Source organism: Rattus norvegicus, chromosome 1 (assembly GCF_021556685.1).
Source record: "Rattus norvegicus strain SHRSP/BbbUtx chromosome 1, alternate assembly SHRSP_T2T, whole genome shotgun sequence".
NCBI classification, from domain to species: Eukaryota; Metazoa; Chordata; class Mammalia; order Rodentia; family Muridae; genus Rattus; species Rattus norvegicus.
In genome coordinates, this window is record NC_141534.1 from 24,491,738 (window position 1) to 24,514,920 (window position 23,183).

The window sequence follows — 23,183 nt, forward strand, 5'->3', positions numbered from 1 at the left end:
AGCAAGGTATAATTTCAGAAGCTATAGCATGCTATCGGCCGGTTTCCTAGGGATACAGAATCGAAATGGACTAAGTAGACATCCATCTGTGGTACTAAGCTTGGCTCTGGTCTAGGACTAGCGGAGTCTGGAACAAACAAAGCATTACATTAAATCTGGGAAGGATTCATAAAGAAGGAGCTCATTTTGATATTTCTAGCCTATAGACTGGCATATTCCAAGTTGCAAAGAATAATTACTATGGCTACTCTAAATATACCATACTGAGTTTCATAGCCCTGGGAACTGAAATCCACTTAGTCGTGGCCACCTATGGCTGCGTTCCCATGGTAGTTCCCATCTATAGTTATAATTGATTTCCCCCCTCCTCCCCCCTCCCAGGCACAGTCCTGTCCCAGAGTGGTATTTGACCTTATTTCACAGTCTTGCCGTCTGTAAATGATGCTGAGAAAAAGCAGCCAATCAGGAGGTTTGTTTTCTGTTCCCTGTTAAGTGTTCTATCAGACAGTGAAAGCAGTTTGAACTGGATGGGGTATTACACATCCCTTCTCTGGAGTCTACCCAGGGTTAATGGATACTCAGTTAGCTTGCAAGACTGCAAACTGATACCTGTGTGTACTAGCCAAAGTGACATCCTCTTTTTTTCCCTTGTGGTGCTATTCGTTTTTAGAATTGTAATATAATGCTAGGAGGAAACTCTGTGGCAATAATTTTCCTTTGTCTTTGGAAGAACATACAGTGTGTGTATGCTGATGGGAGTCTTTGTTTCTTTGTTACTTTGTTGTTTTAAGAAAACAAGGAGAAAACAACAGCAAAGATTAAAATGGGGGGATCTGTTTTTAATATCTATTTGTTTAATATTTATTTTCCTTTTGTAGCTTGCCATTATTTCACAGAGAACTACTCTTTTTTTCCTGCCTAGAAATCTATTGTCAGTGAAGAGTATGTTACCACTGTGGACAGAATTAATCTGCCAGGTGTGTCCTGGGTTTGGTTTAGATTTTTCATATTCCTTTTTCTGTAATTTCATGTAAAATACTTCCTTAAAGTAAGATACTTGCTATCTCCTTCCTGTCTCCGGAGAGGCTCAGCCAGAGTATGGCAAATGCAGAGGTGAATGCTCGTAGCCAACCAATGAACTGAGAACGGGGTCCTCATTGGAGGGGTTAGAGAAAGGATTGAAGGAGCTGAAGGGACTTGCGACCCCATAAGAACAGCAATACCAGCCAACCAGAGCTTCCAGGGACTAAACCACCATCCAAAGACTACACATGGACAGACCCATGGCTCCAGCTGCATATGTAACAGAGGATGGCCGTGTTGGGCACCAACGAGAGGAGAAGCCTTTGTTCCTGCCAAGGCTGGATCTCCCCCACACCCCGAGTAGGGGAATATCAGGGTGGGGCAGCGGGAAGAGGGGGCTGGTTGGGGAGGGGGAACACCCTCATAGAAGAAGGGGGAGGGAGGATGGGATAGGTGGCTTATGGACGGAAACTGGGAAAGGGAATAACATTTGAAGTATAAATAAAAAAATCCAATAATAATAATAATAATAGTAATAATAATAATAAAAGATACTTGCTATGTTTGAACTTTACCTAGGCCAGTTAATTACTTACCAACTATGACCGGGGCAATATTTGATACAAGAGTACCATCCATGCCCAATCAGTGTAGAAATGGGTTCCATTTTTGGTTGTGTCAATGTTACTCCCTCTGAATAACACTGGACAACTCCCAGGAGCAAAAGTGGTACAAGGCTGTGGAGAGGTGTCTTCTGATCGGAACTGACCAATAATAAAAACAGATAAATCAGGAAAGTAACTCTACCCTTTCTGATGACCTCCAGATGTCAGATTTTAAGGCCAGGTAAGTAACAAGCAACTTGCAAAAGACTGTCCTGCAGCAAAGACAATGACAGTAAAGCCCCTAATTTCTGGGAACCTTGTGGGTGCCAGGAGCACAGGACTCGGTTTTGAAATCCGAATCACATATTTGAGACAGCTAGTGTTCCCAACTTGAGCTTCTTGGCAGCCGTGTTAGCTGAGCGTGCACATAGCATTGGTGGATGGGAGCAAACAAGTTTAGGGCTAGCTGCACTCCTCACAGCTGCTGGTCAAGTGGCTGCTTCCAAGGTACATGACAGGGCAGTGCCAAGAGAGAGAGGGCACAGGCTGAGAGGGAGGAACCTGGGCCTTTCAGGGAGGTTTCTGGTGGGGGGTGGGGGGAGAGATAGATTTAATATACAGGAGTATTTTCCCTGAAGTCTTTCAGGGACAGAATGCCAGCAATAAAAGTCAGGCTTAGTTAGTGACTGTCAAGGTCAACTGGGATACAAAGCTTTGACAAGCATCTCTGCCCCATCATACCCCATCTCCCCCTGACCAGTCTACTTTGTACAACCACTGTCTTTAGAAAGAGACACTGTTCACCCAGAAAGGCAAAAACCATAACAAAACAGAAGCAAACAAACCAACAAGAAACCCAGCTCATAGGACACCCGGGAACACCTCTGCTTTAGTTCTGTCTGTCAAGTTCAAGAACGCTCTGGCAGGAAACTATGTTCTGATTGGTGTTGCTATCCAGTCTTCGTCCAATAAGATCACAGCTTTCATTGACCACTTAGGTGCGAGTTCACAATCTGACAGTGCTTTGCGGCACACACTATTTAAAATGAATGCTTTTGTTGATGCACGTGTGAAAGGGTCAAGAATCAAAGCGTGAGAACAATTTGTGTGCTTTTCCATAGTATATCTGACCTATCTTCCATGTGTGGACATTTTTCAAAGGCATCTTAACCCAGTTTGCAATGCTGAGCACTTATTAGACTGGGCGCGGTCTTTGTCGCCATCTTTCCCGATCACTTAAAAGAAAATGCCTCTCATCGTTTGAAAGGAAAACCGGAACGCAGACTATGATTTCCCAAGCAGCCATATCTGTTTTTAGGCTACAAGTTCTGCTTGGCTGTCCAGGTCCACCATCCGGTCTTGTGCCGGGACGTTGGCGTTCCAGCAGCCAGTTCAAATCAGGGGCAAGAAGCATTGGAGCTGGGCTCTGCTCTGCCAAGCAGATAATCCCCTAATGGCCAGTCAGCGTTTCTATTCAGACTGACCTTCAGAGGCAGGAGGTGCTTGACTTTTGTGCAAAAATAACCTCAGAGATGCAGGAAGTCCTGCCCGGGCTATCATCCCGGTCTCCATCACCGACTGCAGTCCCCAGTTTCCTTTTGCAATGTGAGGCCTGCATATTCGTGACGCTTCAAAGTGATCTTTCCTTCTTAAAACATTCAGAGTTTAGGACAGAATTTGCATAATTCTATTAGAAGGCTTACACCTCGGCTTTGGAAAAAGAAATATTTGAGAAAATGCGATTTGCGGGGGAAGAGCAGTCTTATCTCTTGGTCCAGAAGGCCCTTCCTGGAACTAAGCTTGTTAACGTTAGGGTTGCCTGCTAAGTACCACAGACTGAAACCTGCTCGTTAGGAAGGGTTGATTTTTATCCTCACTCCCAGTCTGTGGTGGTTTGAGACTTAAGATCAGGAAGGATTTTCTGTTTCACCCTGTTGCAAACCGGAGTCCGGGTACAGTGGAGGCTGTGCAGCTATGTTTCTGTAGATTTTTACACGATGGATGTATTGGTTCCTCTCAACTGAGAGCAGTTTATTTTGGTGTCATTGCGGAACCTGAGGAGACTGTCCCCAGATGAAATAGATCTGAGGGCTTGTCATCATGTCTATTTTGATCAGATGACCTGCCTATCTTTCACAGGCCGAAGGCGAGTCTGGCACACCTTCAGGTTCTTCGGGGGTTCGTAACGAACCAGACACCTTCAGCTGTGTAAATGTTACCAAACCAACTGTAATTAAAAATCCCCCGTGGGTCACATGAGTTTCTGTTAATCGGTCTGCTGCTCCAGGAGCCAAGAACTTCATGTTCAGATGATGACAGGCTGGGAGAAAAGTGAGACTCTCTACCTCCGCTGAGACCCAAGAGCACACGGAACTACCCAGAACCGCAGCCTGACCTCTCTCGGGACTTCTGTCCCATCCGGAACCACCCTAACACCTGACTTCATTTTCACTCCCCAGTGACCTGAATGACACGAATACAAAAAAGGACAGTTTAATTTTTTGAAATAACAAATTTTCTAATTATTGTAATAGCAGAAATAGCTTTTCTTCCTACTTGATTCAATGAATATGAAAGTCTATGTGGATTTATTGCACATTATGTGTTTATGTTATTACAGAGTATATGTTTATGTTATTACACGGTGTACGTTTATGTTATTATATGGCACACGTTTATGGTATAGTACATGGCATATGTTTATATATCTATTACTATAGGATGCTTCAGTGGGACTGTTGTCATGGTACCCACTGACATTTCCCACCAACAATCTTTCCTACCTATTTGTGAACAAAGCTCTTGCTTTTCAATATATAACATTTTCCTGGGCCCTACCTGTATTTCACATCTAACTTAAACCCTCTTCCAGATGGTTCTGTGATTTCTCTAACACTAGTGGCTTACATTGCAGTTCCTTTTTTCTGACAAGTGGCCCTTCTAACATGCTTCTATCTGTCTTGACAGCAGACTCCAGGTCACAAATTAATCTTAATTTATTCAGACAACTTGCTAAATATCTAAATAGATGAAGGAAATTTTATTTACCAATTTACTAGAGAGATTTAGAGAAAGTTTTCATAAATTTATTTCTAGCTATTTAACTGTATACACATATCTTAATACATTATTTCAATTTGCAGTATTTAAATTTATACACTAATTTTGTACATACACTTGGGAAAACTTTTCTATGGAGTTTAAAAGGAATGGTTTGTCCCCCTGTCAGTTTCTCTGGGACAATGCCGGCCTCTGCTTGTACCTAAGTGCTCTGCAGTGCTATGGCCTGAGGGTCAGTAAAATTCACATGTGAAGGTAGTTTGGAAAGAAAAGCGCTCAGCACTGCAGACCGAGGCCTGAGATCTGTGACCTTCTTACGTAACGCACAGGCGAAGCTATGTTTCTGTACCTAGGCACAAGGCAAAAATGTGAGATGTTCAGCCAAAATTGCCACCTGAGGACACACAGAACAAAGAAACACAAGTCTTAATCAGATTAGTGCTAACGAACCAGTCTCTGGCCTGTTGTGAACTCCAGAAACGCCAAGTCATTCCAGCGAACAAACAGGGGAGCCAGACCTTGGGGAACAAAACGTTTTCTTAATTACTCGAGTTCTTTTCACAGCTGAGATTACAAGATAGTTTCCATTGTCTGCTACAACTTGCTTCCTGCACGGCTATGTCCCTAAACCGGAGTCTTTTCTGTTCTCTAACACAGTTATGAGCAGCAGACTGAGAATGTTCAGCCTGCTGTCTAAGAATCAAGGATAATATCTTAAGACCTCACAAGGACTCAGATAAGACAAGCTCAGATAAGCTCAAGGCTGATTTTGTTTAATTGAGGAACTGGTGGCTAGGTACGGAACACAAGCACAATAGTAGACATTGTGTCTAGAAGAGTGTCAGAAACCTCCCAGGTAATAGATCTCCGTGTTGATTCTTTTCTCCTAAAGATGAATTTTTAAAACAACGTTCCCCCCAGATGATTAACAAAACAGTACATGCCCTTTCATTCAGAGTTGCCCCAATATCAACACCCTGGGGTGCCCACTGTGGCGAGTACATATAGAAACTCTCCTGTGGGTCTTCATCCTAACTAAAACAGTTGCAGAATTGTATCGCACTGTAATCACCTGGAGTTTTAATCATACTTCAAGTTCTTCCCATTAGCTACTACTCTACAGTTTAAAAGGGGGCCGCATAGTATATTGTTACACATGATAAAGTGCCAGACATTATTCTTGGATGTATAATTTCAGCGTTTTTCCAACTTTGAGCTGCAGCTGCTGGTGGCCGGCTGACAGAAGCTGCTGTCCTCTAATTGGAGTTGGTTCTCTTCCCGGTGTGCTGTTTCTTTTAGGGGATCAAGCGCTTTTGCATTTGTCTAAGAATAAAGGATAATAATATCTTAAGACCTCGCAAGGACTCAGAGAAGAGAGGCATTCAAGGCTCTGTCGTAGACCCCTGTTTTCTGTCTACCCACTTCAACACACACTGTTCTGAATACAGTACTGCCCCACTAAAGCATGCATCACCCCACCGTCCAGCACGATGATTGTATGCACTCTCTGTTCATTAGCCACTTTACTGTCTGTTTTATGAGGCCAGCATCACAGTACCACAGGGCTCGTGGTCGTGCTTGCTTTACCTAATGATCCCAGGAGGGACTAGGGCTCAAACCGTGGGACTACAACATTCTTTCTTTCTTTCTTTCTTTCTTTCTTTCTTTCTTTCTTTCTTTCTTTCTTTTTTTTTCGGAGCTGGGGATTGAACCCAGGGCCTTGCGCCTGCTAGGCAAGCGCTCTACCGCTGAGCTAAATCCCCAACCCAACCGTGGGACTACAAACCATGGGTCTACAAACCATGGGACTACAAACTGTGGGACTACAAACTATTGGGTGCTTAGGTGTTATCCTGAATTTGGGGCAAGCAACGAGGGACCTGTAATACATTCCCTGTCTGTAATGGATGCCATCTGCTATTTAGAAAGGAGAGAGGACACTGGGCTATGTATGGTCTTGGCCTCCATTCTTCTGACAACTCTTTACTAGAAAACTGTTTCTGCATGGCTTTGGGTAGGTTAGGTTATGTAATAGTGGAGGGAAAATCAATCCTAGAGTCTTTGTCACTCAGTGAAATATTTCACTTATTTCTTGTCCGGGGAGTGCTGATATGTGTCTGGAACTCCACTCCATCCACGATCCAGTGGTGCAGGATCCTTTCGCCTGTAGTGGGGCATCTCAAGGTGTATCTTCCAAAGCTGTTACTGAAGGGGAAGAAAAGGGTGGCAAGGCAAACCAACATCAGAAGGATGATTAGGATCAGAGGCTGCAATGACATTAGACATTGAGATCTGAGCCATCTAAAGAATGGTATAAGTCCAGGGATGATCTAACCAGATGGTCACTGGATATTTAATGTTATCCAGATGGGGAGACTAGAGAGATGTGGTCCATGTAGCCACAACCTAGTGTTTATATCTGGAACTTTCTATCCGTGGCTCTCCCCATCTGGTTATCCATTGCAATCATCCTGGGAGCACTATAAAATGTGCAATGCTGGCTCTACCTGAAGTGGCTGGTTGATCAGAAATTTCTAATCTTCACTTCAGATCCTTCCCATTGATCTGTAGCCCACCCTCACCTCCAACCCCCCAGCCCCTGCTTCCATAGTCCAGAAAGTTGCTATTCAGCCTGCTCTGGAGGAGAAATGTAATAAAAAAAAATCTTGCAGAACTATGACTCCTGTATGATGGGAGTGGTTCTAGTGTTAAGGTCCTGCTCCCCAATTGGTTCTTGATTTGTCAGTAAAGAAAGCCTGGGGCCAATTGCTGGGTGGAACGTACAGTCAGCACTTACAGGTCCCAAAAGGAAATGGTAGACACAAGGAAGGAGAGGGAGGAAGGTTTCTGCCATGCTGTGGAGGAAGAACTCAGCAATTATGTGAGGTTTTGTGGGGGAAACTGGGGTATCTGGCCTCTACTATAGGGGCTAGGTGGGACTTGCCACTGAAGTTTAGGGCAGGTGGAGAGACAGAGATAATAAATTGGCAAGGGTATATATACTTTTCCAGGCAGGCGATAGTAACGCCCAACAGTTGTCCCAAGAAGGCAAACTGTAAAAGAACAAACTGTGTGTGTCTTTTATTGGAGGATTCAAGGGAAGCTGGGAGGACTGCTGGTAGTGCGCTCACCTCCTAGAGTTAAAGATGCACAGAACAATTAGTACACTGGGTGGGGGCTGGTAGCATGGCTGGGTCCAGAGCTTAAAACTTCACGCAACACCTGTATACTATGTTATTGACCTGCCAGGCAAGATGTACCCATTTCTGCAACAGTAGCGTGACTACTGGGCAAGCAACCAATTACTTTCTGATTACACTTGAGACCTGACTCACAGGAGGGATTCATGCCTGGTGCTGAGAACTTGGTCAAAGTCTCATTGTTTGGCAGGTCATGGTTCTCAGGGGGAAGCTATTACTCTTGTTATTACCAAGTAGACATGCTGTCCCCATCATACTACCTTCTAAACATTTGTGGTTATACCCAAAGATGGGTGTTGCAGTCAGCTTTGATTACAAGGCTGGTGAGTAAAGAAATAAATAATAAATACATTAAAAATATATTCTTACCAAGCAAAGATGAAGCAGAGTCACAAACTCAAGGGGAAATTTGATGGGGTCTATTGCAGTCTACAGCTGCTTTTCCTCCACCAAAGGGGCCCTCCCACACCAGAGTTTTAAAGACAGTGCGTGACACACAACAGATTTTAAGTTACACTCTCCTGGTGATATTATGTTGTCTAATGCCCATTTCCATCCTTCACACAGCACTTTGATGGTGGCAACCACAACCATGCTTCAGATCACACCAGTGGACATGAACCCCATGCATTGACCTCTCTTCCTCGTTCTCAGCGTCCCTCTGTGCTTGTTCATGGTCCCCACATGTAGGTGCTGTCTAGACAAGACAAGAGTCAGGATGTGGCTGACATTTGCTTCTGAGCCACCTTTCAGATAACTGTGCTTGTCTTTAAGTCAAAGGAGAGATGTGCCCTAGAAAACAAGCAGGCAGCTTGCTACTTAAAGGATCAGACTGGCTGAGGGTCACGCTTAAGACATGCATATTGTGAAATTACAAAGCCATAGGTTCAAAATAAGATGTCTGGGACTTTTACTTGACCACTTGTGGTTCTCCAAGTTCTGAGAGTTGAAGCCCCTAAGCTCTCAAGGCAGGTCTTGCTTGTTTTTTCTATACATTTTTTCATTCAGTATTTATTCATCACTTATTTGTCAAGCTCTATGTACACTCATGTAAATATTTTATATGTTAACTGCCTCTGCCTCTATGACCTGCTACTTGGATATCTGATAAATATCTCTAAGTTCTGAAAACTACAATCCCTGATTTGTTGTCTATTTCTAAATTTTAACACCCCTGGACTGTCCTAGTACCATGATCTACCTCTTATTGAAATTCAAACTCTTAGCCTATCTCTCTGCTCACTTTCAGCTCACCTCAAACCAATTGAATCTATACATCAATAAGTGACTACATCTTTGTTGTGTGGCTAAAGAGTCATAAAGAAATGCTTATTCATCCTAAACACAAAGTACACTGCCAGATCAAAGACAGGATTCTATTCAAGTCCAACTTGATGAAGAAATGAGTTGGTCTTAGAAACACGGGGAATTCGAATGCAGCTATATTCTTGGAAGTCTTCTGGGGAACTTGCATATGCTAAAGAGTCCTACCTAGAACACAATGCTTCAGGACCACTGAAAAAAAATCCCCCAGGTGACTTAGTTAGCAAGAGGACCTAACTCACTTCATTTTAGAACAGAGAGCCATGTTAGGACTTAAGCATCAATTTCCCAGAAGGACAGTCCAGGCTTCTTGGAAGAACTGCAGAAAAAGGGCAACCAATCAACAGCTGCCCTGACATCTGGCCAGGAGCTTACACCAGATATAGGAAAAGTCCCTCTAAGGTAGTCCTCTCTCCCTCGAGGTATGAACCAATCAGAAGTGTACAAATATCACCACAAGCCCAACCACAACTATAGAATCCCTAAGTGGTTTTAAAAGGGGCCTGTGGGCTTCCCTCGAGGTTGACCCCTGCATGCTGTCTGTTTCTGAAGAATAAACTTTCTTTGTCTTTGCCTATTATTTGAGTCTAGGGTTTTCAGTAATTCTTGGACCCTTCCATTAGCTATTGTACTAAAGCATTCTAACCTAGTCAACTGTTTAAATCTTATATAACTTCAGAAATGGGAAGGGTCTTGTGTGGATCCCAGGAGGGTCTGTGAGCTCTGTCTCTGGGAGCCTTATATGGTTCATGAGTCTCCCTACCTCTACTACTGGGGAGTTAATAGGCTAGACCTTGGGAACGTCTTGTGAACACAGCTGCCTTGATTCAAGGCCATGTTCCTCCTATCCGAAATAACTAAACTTTGACAATCTACCTTAGTTTCCCTCAAATCACTGAGATGCCTAAATGCTTTCAAAATATTTGATGAATGAATTAGCATGTTCATCTGGTAGAAATAACAAAGACTCTTATACTTTATTGAGCTCTTATCATGCCCTAGGTGCTCTGAATGTAAACATACTCCTGGTGATGGACGCTCAGTGTAGGCAGGGAGAAGGCTCATAGACTCAAAAGTTGGATCGCTTGAGTATGCTAAGCTTTATTGAACAGTTATTGACTATGTGCTTTATGGCATTTGTAATAGCAATGAAGGCATGCTGTTAAGTGTCCCATATATGTTATCTCATTTAACCTTACCAGCAAAATATGGGTTTTTATGCACAATGTTATTGATGGAAGAAAATCAAGGCTTTTAAAGTTAGCTGTTAGTATCATATAAATAATGAATAAGTGGTCTTTCTCAGTGTTCTCATAACTATATAACGTGAACAGCTCTTTCTTTACTTCTCTAAGATAAACTTTTGTTAAGAATCTCTACTACTTTAAGAAGAATTAAAAATAACTTTGTGAGTTTCATAGAACACCTGAAAGTATTCTAAATCCCCACATAAATGCTTTAGCACTCTGTAAAATAGGGGACCTGTCTTCTTAGCACTTGAACCACATTAACCCTCTTGGCACTAATCCCCAGAGTCACGCCTGATGACACCCAGCGCAGAGTGTCACCCAGGAGCTGACTCACCAGATAGAATACCAAGAGTATTGTTCGCAAACCCTCAGATTTGCTGGGAGCTATTTTAAGTACCCTTTGATTTAAAAAAAGACCTTATTACAATTAGCATATCTTTAAAAAGAGAGATGTCAGTGCTAAAATTCTCCACTTGCATATGGCTCTTTGATTTCTTGCTTATATCCTGAAGCTCTTCAATTGTACGGAAATCATTTCATGCTGACTCCTGCAGTCCATCCTCACTGCAAGGAAAGAGTTTGATGAAGGCAGCTTGCTCTGCAATAGAAAAAGAACTAGATGGCATTCACCTAAAAGAGTGGGTAGAAGCAAAGGGGAATGGCAACAAGGCGGAGCCATACCCCCACACGCGAAGCATGCACCTCCGTGAGAGCAATGCGTGCGCCTGCATGGGGACAACGGATGCCCCTACACAGGGAACCAAGAGCTGAAGGCTGAAGAAGCAGCAACAGGAAGTCTTGGCTTGCCCTTTTCATGCCCACGGCAAATGCTCTTGGTGTGCTTCAAGCATACGAATGGCTTTCTCTGCAGTCGGCCTGTCTCAAGTTCCCAGATAATCAGTTCAAAATACTCTTTAACGCCAAGGTGCTGGCATTCTGATGGGTTTCTAGAAATTATTTCATCCTACATAATGATGCTAAGTACTTACAGCCAGTGCATCCTGGTTTCTGATCTACGTTAAGTAGGATTCGAACCCAGGGAGTCTAGCTCCACACCGCTTGGATCATATGTACAGAGTTGTCTTTCCAAGACAAGCAAGTCTCTGTCAGTTCTGAAGATCAGGGTGCCCACACTCTGAGCTATATTCTCAACTCTTGGACCCTTGACTCTTACCATACAGCTCAGGTTGGCCTCGAACTCACTAACTAATGAGTCTTCTAGAGCAACTTACCTGTTTTTGGCTCACATCAGTGCAAAAGTGGAGAACTCATATATCAGGAAGTGCTGTCTTTGTCACCACTACAAAGGCCTACAGACCCCAGGAGCTGAACTAGTCCAGCTGAACCCATAGCTTCAGGGTGAAAATATAGAATTGGCTACAAGGAAGAAAGTCTGGGTGAATTCCTTCTTTGAATGGGGGTGCCCCACTCCCATGTTTTGGGGAGTAGATGGGACTATAAGGACTAAATCTTGAGTTTAAGAGGTGAGAGTTGAGCCTCCCTCTTCTCTTTTAGGAAGTGTCTCTAACTGTGGTTGGGGTTTTAAAGCTAAGGCTCTCTGTTTTGAATTGCTCACTAGACTTTTGCTTCATGCAAACTCAACAGTCAAGTTGATTAAGAAGAGAGATTCATCCCACACTCTCCTTTCAATGGCTCCCAGGGAGGACCAGCCATGGTGTACACACTAGTGTGGATTAAGACCCAACAACACCAGGAAACATCTAAGGGCTGGTGCAGGCAAGAGTGTGGTAGCATCTCACTTATATCTGCTGGCATTTGGTGAATTTGAGTGTACATATCAATCAACAGGGATCTTGTTAAAATACAGAATCTGGGTTTGCCAGTGTGGGCTAGGACCTGGGACTCTGCACTTTTTGGAAACTTGCTGGTCATGCTGACACTGCTTGTCCACAGCCCTTTGAGGAGTAAGCCTTGCCAGCTGCAAAGCAGTGTGGCCTTCCACACTTAGCTGGCATGCTTATTTTTAGTATTTTTCTCTGCATGCTCCTGTGTGGATAGCATTTGAGGATAACTGTCCTTTAATGTCCCCTTATCCTCTCTGCTACAGAATCTGCAACAAGGCAAGCATCATTGTATGGGGCCCTGGGGGAATATGTCCTGGCCCTGAAACAGATGTATGTTTTGTCGACACCAACATCACTGTTCTCTGCTGTGTGTAGTAGAGGATACAGTTTACTGAAGGATAATCCTGGGGTCAGAGCTGAAGGAGAAGGCCAGAAGTGGCGATCTTCGTGTCTTGATGCCTGCAAAGATCAGTATGTGAGTAGCCTCGCTGACCCAGCTTCCCAGCTTCAAGGGGGACACTTGAAGATTTGTACCCATGGCTGGCATGAGCTCTGGGGTGACAAGTTACTTCAGAATCACCACCTGCTTGGGTTTCCTTGGGACACATGATCCTCTGTCTCAAAAGGGCAAAACAGTTTCTCAACAAACCAAAGCCTTCACGAGGTCTAGTTCCGACGGGCTTTCAGTCAACTTACCACAGAGATGGAGTATACTACAGTGATACTACTGTTGAGATTGTTCACTGTAGCTAGGTTCTGGAACTAACCCAGACACCCAGCAACAGAGGAACGCAGAAAGAAGACATGACATTATGGGTTTGGCCTCAAAGAAACTCAGGCCAGAGGCTAACTGATCTTCATGTTTGCATTCATTATGTATGCACACAGAAGAATACTTGTCAGCCATGATGGAGAACCAAGTAATGTTTGCAGGAAATGGGCACAGCTGAAGATTAAACTAAGCCAGCCTCAGAAAGACAAATATTGTATGCTTTCTCTCATCTGTAGTTCCTCAAGTTTTATATAGACCCATAAAGCTTGTGTATGTATAAAACGAAGGAACTGCAATTGCCTAGGGGGACACGGGGAGAATAGAGAAAGGGTATGCTCACATACAAGATTTTAAAGTTAATTAATCGAAAAAGAGCCTTTGTCTCTTTGGAAATCAACAGAGGTGGGGCTTGATGAAGACTCTAAACTCTTTCCATAAGAAGGGAATGGAATCAGGAAACCCAAATTTAGGTCAGGGCCAGTGGGCCAGTCTTCCTGAGAAAGAAAAGTAATTATAGAAGAGTGTTTCAAGGAAAGCAGTGGAAGGTATTGCTAATGGGTCTGGAGGCCTTCACGTGGGGGAAGCTGCAAGGCCTCAGTTCCCTGGCTGACGAGCTACCAGAGGGAACCAAGACAATGAGTGGAATGCAGCCATGCTCCTGCCAGGATAAACTGGGCTGATGTCCTGGCTGTTTTCCTTGACTTGGTGCCTGGGCACCGCCCCTGTGAGCACCCTGGAGAGCGCCACCTTCCCTATTGAAGCCCCACCTCTCTCCTCTCTTCTGTCTACTCTCTCCCACCCCACCTTCCCATGAAGGTGAAATTTCTTCATGCAGTGTCTCACAGGACCGCGTTCACTAGGACCAAAGCTTTCTTCATTTTACTAAGTTGCAACATTTTACTTCCCAGGGAAATGAGTTTATTTTTTTTTTCCAGAAAGCTTCCTTTAAATAAAGCCCCAAATTAAAATGAAAGAAAGTCATCACACTGTGGTGATTTGGATGGGGTTTGTTCCCCAGAGGTCAGCATGTTAAGTTCTTAGTCTCCAGAGTAGTAATGCTAAGGCATGGTGTGATCTTTTAAGAGGTTGAGCCCAGTAGGGGGTTATTACTGCCCCATTTTTCCTGTGACTTCTTAAATTGCATTATGATCTCTTCTTGCGTGGGGCCCCACCATGATGAGAGTCTCACTGGAGTGGACTAAATGCCAGCAAAACTATGCTAGCACAACATCCAAAACTTGAACTAAACCAATCTCTTTTCTTTATAAAGTACCCACTCAGATTCAGGTATTTTGTTATAGTGACAGAAAGCTATTGCCCACACTAAAATTTTCCCTTTTCTTTGTCCAATTTACTACCTTCCTTCATCACCCCCTGTACACTTTTATTCTCTGTTTGCCTTACATTCTTTTGTTAGGCAAATATAAATTGTATGCCCGTCTTTAGTCTTCTATTAAGCATCTTGCTTTCCTCATCTAATACAGAGCTTTCTCTAGGAGGACATAAATGTGTTCTCATTTTTCTTGACAGCGATGGAGTATTTAACCATAGGAGTGTATTAGATTCTACTCAAGTGGAATCTATTTGCTGAAGTCTTCTGTAATTTCCAGTATCTTCTGCTGCAAATTGTCGTGTATGAAACACCCTGCTGATAGTCTGTTTTGCACATGTTCAGGGATAAGTAATGGCTAGATTCAGAGACAAACTATAGCTGGCTTAAAGACTAAATGTGGGGCCGGAGAGACAGCTCAGCCTTTGAAAGCAAAGCTTATAACCAAAACACAAGAGTAGAGGTGATGTTGACACAATGTTGCTAGATGTGGCTGCTCTCCCAGGGTCTTCCATGGGGTTTGGGGCACTCTGTCTCTTTCTAGTCATCTATGAGACTAATCGTTTATTTCCATTGTCTTACCAGAAGAGTATGTGCTATACTTTTGCCAACATGATAAATGACAAATGTAACCTTACTGTAGTTTAAGGACTTGGTTTCTTGTCAAAGGCACAAATCTTGAAGGGCCAGTTTTAAGTTCGTCTGTGTTCTTCTCCCATAGCAAAGCCATTACTGGTTGCTTTTCTCTAGAATTCTGAGACCTACTGTGGTATTGAATATTATAGTTAGCATTTTTAAAGCCAGATTTCGATCTTTAGATTTTGCTTGTGGTAATTCTCAGCCAATGCTTTAGGTTTTTCTTTTTTTAATGGATGCATTTGATTTTATTGTTATTTTCTCTCTAGATTTTAGAATGTGACTCAGAGACAGACAGATCTTTCCTACTACAGTCTTGTAGTTTTCTAACAGCCTCACTCAAGTGTGCCTCAAGTTGGTGGTGTTGCCCCACCCCCTTAAAGGCTGGGGCTACCGGTGCACACCTGGATCCCATTATGGTTTTCAATACATCTTACCTATATACCCCTAAAGCTTTTACTTGGTTTCACATTTAAAGCTTTATTTCCTAGATATTTACCCTGTGATATGACACAAGTTGTAGCCAGCACCTCCCTTGATTCATTGACTATGACATTTCCAAAAGTCAACTGGAGTGTTGTCTTGACACATTTCAAATTCCACCTTTGCCTCTTAACAGGTTCTACTCTGTCCACTAGTGCAGTGTTGGAATCCATGTAGTCCTAGATTATTTCTCCCAGAATTTAGTTTTAACTGAGGCAGATACATCACTTTCTCCTGTCTTTCCTCTATACAGCTCCTCCCAGTTCCCCTCAACATCCTATATATCCCCACTCTTAGTTAATAGCCCTGTGAAACGTTCCCTTCTACATAAGCATGCCTATTGTTATTGAACATGCCTATTGATGTCGAACATGCCTATTGATGTTGCTATCGAACATGCCTATTGATGTTGAACATGCCCATTGATGTCAAATACGCCTATTGATGTCAAACACGCCTGTTGATGTCGAACATGCCTATTAATGTTGCTATTGAACATGCCTATTGATGTCGAACATGCCTATTGATGTTGCTATCGAACATGCCTATTGATGTTGAACATGCCCATTGATGTCAAATACGCCTATTGATGTCAAACATGCCTATTGATGTTGAACATGCCTATTGATGTTGAACATGCCTATTGATGTTGAACATGCCTATTGATATCGGACATGCCTACTGATGTTGCTATTTTTTTCCATCTTGTAGACGCACCCAGTTCTAGAAAAGGCTGCTTCACAGACAACTTCCTGGTGTTCTGGTTCTTACATTCTTTCTGCCCTCTCTTCTGCAATGTTCCCTGAGCCATAGGTGCTGGAACTGTGATGTGCCTTGGGGCTGGGCTCCCCTTGAGCGATTGGTATATGCAGTGTGTCCACGTGTGGTTTTCTGTGTTGGTCTGTTTGTTGTAAAGAGAGCTTGGGTCATTCTGTTTGTTTGTGGTTTTGTTTTTGAAGGGTGGTGGCTTCACTTATTTAAGAAAGTTGGCTTACACACAAAGAGGGTTCTTGGGCCATTGGTTTGAACCTAGGCCCATGGGTTAGGGAAAACAGTGAAACCAGCCTTATACCATTTGTCAGTACTGAGATGTTTCAAGTGTTTATTCTAGGTATTATTACTTGAATCAGGTTGGTTTTATTAATAGTGCAACTGATCTTTAGTAGAGAAATATATATATATAATCAGAATGCAGGGTTGGTTCAATATTCGTGAAGCAATTATTTCTGGGCCTGTGGATGTAGCTCTGTCAAAATAATAGAAACAAGGGGCTGGGGATTTAGCTCAGTGGTAGAGCGCTTACCTAGGAAGCGCAAGGCCCTGGGTTCGGTCCCCAGCTCCGAAAAAAAAAGAACCAAAAAAAAAAAATAATAGAAACAACATGAATGGTGGCTCTAGGAATAGAGAGATAGGGATGGGACATTATTTTATACTCGCAAAGTTTCGGTTTTGCAAAATGAAGAGTTCTATAGGTGGAATGTATAGATATATTTCTATAGATGAGGTATATATACAGATTCTGAGTATGAATGCAATTAACACCTTTGAACTATACGTTTAAAAATATAGGAACAAAGTTTATGTTTTATGTAGTTTGCCACAAAAAGAAATCTCAAGAATCAATTACTCTTTAGTATATTGAAATTATTAGTAGAATAAAACAATCTTTTTAATCAGTTCAAAAATGTTTTTGATAAAATTCAATGTATTTTCATAAAAATATAATTAAAGTAGTAGAAATGTTCAAACTACAATATCAGACTTTCATAAAGGCCTTGTGGGTCTTTATATGTGGGTCATATATGCAGTGGTGAACTATTCCTACTAAATGGGACAATAGCCCTTGACATTTTTTAGACTTACTTATTTAATTTAATGTATATGAATGCTTTTCTTGCATGTATATGTGTATATATGTGTGTGTGTGTGTCTGTCTGTGTGTGTGTGTGTTATGTACATGCTTGGTGCCCAAAGAAGTTTGAAAAGGGTCCCTGATCATCCCCGGGAACTGGAGTTACAGACGGTTCTAGGCTACCATGAGGGTGTTGGGAATCAAAGAGCAGGTCCCCTGAAAAGCAACCAATGCCCTTAACCACTGAGCCATCGCTCTAGCACTTAAAATATCCCTTTTAAGAGAAAACTAAGTTTATAGTTAATTCTTTTCCATGATCACCAGCTGATGGTAAGTTTTATTAAACATTTAGGGACAAATGGAGAGCCTACAGCTGAGAAAGCATGTCCTCCCTGGAAAGCTTGATTCAGGAAGAAAACAAGAACCAAGGAGTAAAGTTCCCAAGTCCACAGGCTACAAAATCAATACATAAAATATAGGATGGACTTACGAGAAACAGAGGGAAAGTGAAATTTAAAAAGCAATTTGAACTACTCCAGTATCAAAATCTGTAAACTATGAAGAGCCGAGGTTTTCAGAGCCCAAAGCTTTGTAGTAAAAGCTTTGAGATGCCATTGAAAGAATCACAAGCTGGTCTGGATAAACATAAAGTCGCAGAGGTGTGAGCTACACTACACCACTGTTGTCACCTTGGTGATGAAACAGCCTAAAGACACAACTTGGGGGAGATCACATTTATTTGGGCTCACGGCATGAGGGGATCTGGTCCATTGTAGTTGGGAAGACACTGGCAACAGAAATAGCACGCAATGACACAATCGTGACCATGAAAATAAAAGCCTGTGGCTACAAACCTGTGGCTGCCATGAGGCAGAGGGAACTTGCACTGGTAATGGGATTGGCTATAACCCGTAAGGCCTGCACCCAGTGACCACTTCTGTGGTGAGGCCCATGTCCTCAAGGGTCCATCAACCTCCCAAAACGGTATCAGCAACTGGGGACCAAGTGAATAACAGGGAGGCTGAACAGATAAATATTCATGAGCTGACATTTTGAATAGTAAAATTCCAATTATTCTCATATTGATCTAAGACGAAATCTAATCCCAGCCAAAGTACCAGTAGGTTTTATTGACCTAAAATCTGATAAACTCATCGTAGACTTAAAAGATAATACAAAAAAATCTGCAACAGTCACATGAAAGAGAAAGAAAGAGAACTGTGGTTTTTTTTTTATAAAAGTTAATATATGCATAGTTCTGGGGCTGGAGAGATGGGTCAGAGGTTAAGAGCACTGACTGCTCTTCCAGACGTCCTGAGTTCAATTCCCAGCAACCACATGGTGGCTCACAACCATCTGTAATGAGATCTGATGCCCTCTTCTGGCTTGTAAGCATACATGCAGGCAGAATACTGCATAATAAATAAATAAATAAATAAATAAATAAATAAATAAATAAGAATAGTTCTGACAGTCATAGCTGCAAAACTAAGGAGAAAACACCTAGTGATGGAAGAGGAGAAAAATACTCACACAACAGATGGAGAACCTCACAGACTAACGTAGTAGCCTGAGGACAAGTGAGTGCTTCATGCATCTAAATGGTTAGCTGGTGCTGAGGTAACTCAAATTGTTGTCTGGGGGGAGATTGCCCCACACAGTCACAAGAAACCACTCTGAAGCCCTTGACCTAGTCCAGGCCACCATGGCACAGAGTGTGACCTGGTCCCTCATTATCTCTCTATGCTGTATAGCAAGAGGACATAGAGCATGGAAAGAAGGGAAGGCTTGGACTGTGGTGAGGGCCTCTCCCTGATGGGACTGATGTCCCCTCCTTCCTTTCTATTTCCTCACATCTCCTGCATCAGAGTGGCTTCTCTGCTTAACTCTCTGTCTTAAACCCCTAGGCTAAGCTCTTTGCTATGGTAGATTGCCAAGACAGAAAATAGTCAAATTCCAATGGCTGTGGTTCCCATTTACCAGATTCTTCATTGTAATATCCTTAATCATTAGGATCTTAATATATCTTATAAAATATTGTAGATACCTTATAATATTTCATTTGCTTTTGTGAACAGCTATGAAGTTAGCTGACACTGAAACAGGCGAACTGTTTTGCCCAAAAGCAAGTCAATTGTGCCTTAGGAGCCTGCTCTGGTTTCTTATTACTTTAACCACTTAGTTAACAGTATAGAGAAATAACTCCACCATCATCACCATTGTTCTTAAATCTCTTCTTCCTCCCTATTCTCCTCCCTGCCCCTTACCATGTTGGCTCTTAGTGATATTATTAATTCATTAATATTTGACAAAAGTATATTTAATTAAGTCACTCTATTGTTCTGCATGCACCCACCCGAAGGAGTTCAAAATGTAGTGTGAAGACAGAAATCAGCAGATTCCGACAGTTATCTCTATGCAGGAAGTAACATTGTAAGAGGAGAGCAGCCATCGAAGCAGCGTCTCAGAGTGTGGGCACAGGAAGCCTATAGGGTCAGGTGGGAGCAGTAAGACGTTGTCCTGGGTGAGCTGATGCCAGTCAGCTGGTTAGAAAACAAAAAGAGAAGCAAGCTGATGAATCAGCCTAACTGCAGACATGGCCCCAGGAAAGGTCGTGGTCATGTTCAGGATTGGCGGCCATTTCATACAACGAGTCGGTGAAGCTCTAGTGAGAATTAGTGACTGCAGAATTAAAGATGCCACAAGTCACAAATGTCCTTGGTGCTTGCTTAAGGGGCTTAAATTTTCTCCTCTGTCAAAGGCAAGGCACGCAGAGTGCATAAGCTCCTTAGTGAACGGACTTTGGTGTGCCAGTGTTTTGGAAAGATCACACAAGCAGGATTATGGAGGAAGAGAGCGCTAAGCCTCTGTTGCTATAACAGAGGACTGAGAAGCAGAACGTCTCACCCAGAGGAGGGGAGGAGGAGGACTGGGCTGGCATCCCTGGATCATTTCCATCAGCCAGAAAGGGATTTCTTTCTCTTAGTCCACTTTATTGGCATAAGGAAAAGGAGTGGTACCCCGAGGCCTTCAGACTTAGACCTAACTGGCTGCTGCCGGTGTTTCCTGAGTTGAAAGTGGCAGAACGGCAGGTGGATGTCCATCCACGGCCTCGCCATGCCTTACAGTCACGCCAACTTTACCTAACAACAAAACTAGATGGCGATCGGCAGGCGTCCAATCATGAGCACACATGTGATTGTGTTGTTCTTCGACAAGAGTGGCTTTTCAGGTAGCTCTTTGACTACACAGTGGTTGCCAGATTAGTAACTGCTGATGCACAGCTGCAGAAACTATGACATTGGCTGGATGATATGTCACCCTTTAACGAAAGTCATCTTTATTGGCCACGTGGAAGCCACTGTTGTCAAAGAACAAAAACAGATAAGTGTGTATCCTCCCGCTCTTTCCTTCCTTAGTTCTTTGTCTTTTTCTTTTCTCCCCTTCCCTTCCTCCATTTCTCCAGTTTGCTTGCCTGCCCCCTCTTCTCCCCTCCCCTTTGTCTTCCTCCTCCACCCCGTTATTGATCCAGGAGAAACTCGCCTTCTGCCTGAGCTGACTCCACGATTGTATCCTGTGAGCACTGGGAGCTCTCAGACATGGAGGGAGACCGACATGATACTGAGCTTAGCAGCCTCGAGGAGAGTTCCATCGAATACCCCTTTCACCGCCTCCCGCTTGTCACATGACACACCTCGACTTCTGTGGGGTGGGTTGATTACATTGTCTTCCCAGTTGGCATGCAGATCTCCTCATGGAAAGAAGTTTAGAAGTAATTGTAAGCTCATTAGACATGGCAGCATTCGGGCAAGAAAGGACAGAGGGTGAGGGGGAATGGACACAGGGGAAAACAGGGTACCTGTTTCTACTGCTAAGAGAGTGCTTTAGGTGCCAAGTCAAGCCAGTGGAGGATCAAGGTTGACTGAGCAGGGATGGAGATCTCTGACTTTGACTAAAATGAAATACATTACTTGAAACAATGTAGCAGTTTGAGTGTAATCCTTTGGAGGATTTTTAATGACTGTTTTGCTGTAATCAGCATAGGTTGCTGGAGAGAACAATGTACTAGCAACCAGCCACACATTCAAATTATTAGTTTTTATTGGCTTGCTTTGAGAATTCAAAATTACTTTCTTCATTAGTCTTCAACCATCTGACCAATCAATTTAGCAAGACTAGTTAGAAAATCATGAGCGCTTCGGGGAATTTGCAGCGATAACATTAGTGGATATGTTTCAAAGGATATTTGATACACGAATGTTTCAAAAAGCATGATATAAGAAAAATTAATCTGTGGTGAAAAATGTTTTTGCAAAAACTTCTGCGGTCTGTAAAACTCCATGAATAGGGAGCATTGTCAATCTTGAGAGAGGATATTACCACTTACTACACGGTTATTTTCCACTCTACTCTTGGGAAACGAGTGTCACATCGATGGCTGGCAATGCAGTCAGAGCAGAAAGTTGTACACAGTTTTGGTTTCTTATATGAAAATACCACAAATGTCTACCTTCTTTTCTCTCTGGTGAGATGGACTTTGCAGTAGACACAATGGTATTAGGCCTCAGTTCGACTGAGTACACAAAGATCTGAAAATCTGTCCTCCTTTGAAATATGGTTTCATTCTTTTATTAAATGCAACTATTTTAAATTTTATTTATTTTTTATTGGTGTGTGTGTGTGTGTGTGTGTGTGTGTGTGTATGCGCGTGTGCATGTGTGAGTTTATGTGTACCATGTGGATGCAGGAGAGAGCTCCCAGAGGCTAGAAAAGGGCATCAGATCTTGGAGCTGGAGTTATAGACAGTTGTGCACATGTCTATATACTGTGTGTGTCTGGGTGTGTGTACATTTACACATGAATGCACACAAACACACACACAGATGGAGATACCCACAGATGCAGACACACAGACACACAGACACACACACACATACACACACACACTCACACTCACACACACACTCTCTGCAGGTACTGAAAACCAGACTCAGGTCCTCTGCCAGAGCAGTACATGCTCTTAGTCACTGAGCCATCTTTCTGACTCCATAAAAACCTTTTTTTTTTTTTTTTGCTTCTAGCATGCACTCCATTCTTAAGAGCAATATTGCTTAATTTTTTATAGCTCCTATAAGTCCATAAGGATGTGTGTATACATTTATATAAATCAAGGTCATTGGAAATCATGATCTTTTTATATTTTTAGTATCAGATGGCTGCCGAAACCGTGATCTGGTAGTATATTTGGATACCTTTTAAGCTTTTGGGCTTTGTTCAAAGGGATTATTTAAATAAACAAAGTCAACATTATAGCCCAGAGCTTTGCCTCCGGGCAGGAAAGTCTGACTCCTTGAGGATAACTGTAAACTTGTGTCTACAGTCCATGTAACTAGACTGGATATGAATGCAATCAACATTAAGACATTTCCTTTCAAGAATGATAACTGGATCTTAGAAGCATTTCAGCAATAAGTAGCCGTGGTTTAATTTCTTTAAAATATGTGTGCAGTCGTTCAGTTTACTTTCCATAATATTCAACACGGGGTCTTGACTTGAGCCAGACTTACAAACTATATCAGGATAAATATCTCTTATCTGGAGTTTGTGGTACCAGAAATGATTCAGATTTTAGATTTGTTTTTTATTTTGAAATATTTGCACATATATAATGAGATATTATGGGGACAAGACCAAGTTGAAGCATATTAACTTGTTTCATATGCACTATCTGTCTGTCTCTCTGTCTGTCTGTCTGCCTGTCTGTCCTGGTTTATACAACATTTTTTCACACAACTGTGGCATTATGCCAGCGCTCGAGAGATTTCTGAGTTTTGGAGGATTAGG

The 23,183-nt window shown here is 42.6% G+C and overlaps 1 long non-coding RNA gene across 1 annotated transcript in view; it reads right to left on the bottom strand.

Moving 5' to 3' along the window:
• Positions 1 to 4,692: 4,692 nt before the first annotated feature.
• Positions 4,693 to 23,183, bottom strand: part of 1700020N01Rikl (RIKEN cDNA 1700020N01 gene like) — a 45,447-nt gene continuing 26,956 nt past the window's right edge. Inside the window, exon 3 of the long non-coding RNA XR_015644855.1 lies at positions 4,693 to 6,893. This is a non-coding gene — a long non-coding RNA (RIKEN cDNA 1700020N01 gene like). The remainder of the gene's footprint in view (positions 6,894 to 23,183) is intronic.